General features: G+C 57.3%; 1 non-coding gene across 1 annotated transcript in view, besides 1 other annotated feature; it reads left to right on the forward strand.

The window, feature by feature from the left end:
• Positions 1-1609: part of a sequence feature (28S-18S ribosomal RNA intergenic spacer; IGS) that runs on past the window's edge.
• Positions 1610-2500, forward strand: part of CLUP02_19018 — a 1796-nt gene continuing 905 nt past the window's right edge. Inside the window, exon 1 of the ribosomal RNA XR_007414315.1 lies at positions 1610-2500. This exon is cut by the window's right edge and continues 905 nt beyond it. This is a non-coding gene — a ribosomal RNA (18S ribosomal RNA).

The following is a 2500-nucleotide window of genomic DNA, read 5'->3' on the forward strand; positions in this document are numbered from 1 at the left end:
CTGATTTCTAGACTAGAAGCTTAATAAAGAGTTTCTTTAAAAGTATAATGTTAAATATGTAGAATTAGGCTAGTGGTACTTTAGAATGGACGCCATAAACGCCTAAGAACCGCTATCAGTACCCTAGAACAGGTCCCCAGGTACCCTAGAACAGGTGCTGGCAGCTCCCCAAGACCGCCCCAGGTACCCTAGAACAGACCACCCAAGTACCCTAGAACAGCTCCCCAGGTACCCTAGAGCAGGTGCCGCCAGCTCCCCGAGACCGCCCCAGGTACCCTAGAACAGACCACCCAAGTACCCTAGAACAGCTCCCCAGGTACCCTAGAGCAGGTGCCGCCGGCTCCCCGAGACCGCCCCAGGTACCCTAGAACAGACCACCCAAGTACCCTAGAACAGCTCCCCAGGTACCCTAGAGCAGGTGCCGCCAGCTCCCCGAGACCGCCCCAGGTACCCTAGAACAGACCACCCAAGTACCCTAGAACAGCTCCCCAGGTACCCTAGAGCAGGTGCCGCCGGCTCCCCGAGACCGCCCCAGGTACCCTAGAACAGACCACCCAAGTACCCTAGAACAGGTCCCCAGGTACCCTAGAGCAGGTGCCGCCGGCTCCCCGAGACCGCCCCAGGTACCCTAGAACAGGTGCTGCCAGGTACCCTAGAAAGCACCTCGCACAGCGCAAAAGTCGCCCAGGCGCGCGTGGGCATACGCGGCCAACACCAAAAAGTGCTGCGCCAGGTACCCTAGAAGAGGCGGCGCCAGGTACCCTAGAACAGGTTCGCGGCCAGGCGGGCGGCGCCATCGAGGTCGCAGCGGCCTGGCGGCGACGGCAGCGTGGTGGGCGAGCGCCGGGCATACCGCGGGAATGCGTGCGGACCCACATTTGGCGTGCGCGGGCGTGAGTCGATTTTTTTGTTTTCCCATACAAATCTTTTTTTCGGGAAATGTTTTTTCGGGGGAAAACCCAGTGCAGCGGAGTTGACCCCCAAAAAGCGCCGCAGGGCCTATGAGAAGAGAGCGAGTGCGGCCTACGGGCAGCACAGCGCGACTGCTCCGCCTCAGCACGCAATGGTGGTGGCGAGTGCGCTGTAGAAAAGCAGCGCAGCAATCGAACGTCCCGTATCTTACAGATCACAGCGTCGTGACCGCCCAACCGGCCCTGCAGGCAATTACGTCTCGGCCGGCGGCGGCTCATAGCTGCGATCGCCCACAGGCGCGACGGCCGCTCCGGCGGACCGCCAGACCTGTGTTCCCCGGCGGGATTGGCGCGCTTCGGCGCCCCAGTCCCCAAGGATGGGCTCTGTAGACGGATGGCCGCTGGCTAGCCTTTTACTGAGCATCGGGAGAAAGACGCCCGCCGCGGACGCTGAATAGCTGAAGCGGCGGGGCCAGTCTCTCCTCTCGGGGCCCCCTAGCCACGCCTGGCGCGGCGAACGGGGCTCTGGGGAACGAGGGGTGGGAAGCCGGAAGCCACGGGGGCGCCAGTCGGCCCAGCCGACAGGCCGCCTCCGCGGTGCGAGCGCCGTCCCCAGGGACGGTGGCCCGCTCGACCTGTAACACAATCTCTTCGGCCGCCGCTCGCGGCGCCGATGGCCCTGACGGGCTCACGATAGTTACCTGGTTGATTCTGCCAGTAGTCATATGCTTGTCTCAAAGATTAAGCCATGCATGTCTAAGTTTAAATAATTTTACTGTGAAACTGCGAATGGCTCATTATATAAGTTATCGTTTATTTGATAGTACCTTACTACATGGATAACCGTGGTAATTCTAGAGCTAATACATGCTAAAAACCTCGACTTCGGAAGAGGTGTGTTTATTAGATTAAAAACCAATGCCCTTCGGGGCTCACTGGCGATTCATAATAACCTCTCGAATCGCATGGCCTTGCGCCGGCGATGGTTCATTCAAATTTCTTCCCTATCAACTTTCGATGCTAGAGTAGTGTTCTAGCATGGTTACAACGGGTAACGGAGGGTTAGGGCTCGACCCCGGAGAAGGAGCCTGAGAAACGGCTACTACATCCAAGGAAGGCAGCAGGCGCGCAAATTACCCAATCCCGACACGGGGAGGTAGTGACGATAAATACTGATACAGGGCTCTTTTGGGTCTTGTAATTGGAATGAGTACAATTTAAATCCCTTAACGAGGAACAATTGGAGGGCAAGTCTGGTGCCAGCAGCCGCGGTAATTCCAGCTCCAATAGCGTATATTAAAGTTGTTGTGGTTAAAAAGCTCGTAGTAGAACCTTGGGCCTGGCTGGCCGGTCCGCCTCACCGCGTGCACTGGTCCGGCCGGGCCTTTCCCTCTGTGGAACCGCATGCCCTTCACTGGGTGTGCCGGGGAAACAGGACTTTTACTTTGAAAAAATTAGAGTGCTCCAGGCAGGCCTTTGCTCGAATACATTAGCATGGAATAATAGAATAGGACGTGTGGTTCTATTTTGTTGGTTTCTAGGACCGCCGTAATGATTAATAGGGACAGTCGGGGGCATCAGTATTCAAT

The sequence above is a fragment of the Colletotrichum lupini genome, chromosome 6, assembly GCF_023278565.1.
Source record: "Colletotrichum lupini chromosome 6, complete sequence".
In the NCBI taxonomy this organism is placed as follows: Eukaryota; Fungi; Ascomycota; class Sordariomycetes; order Glomerellales; family Glomerellaceae; genus Colletotrichum; species Colletotrichum lupini.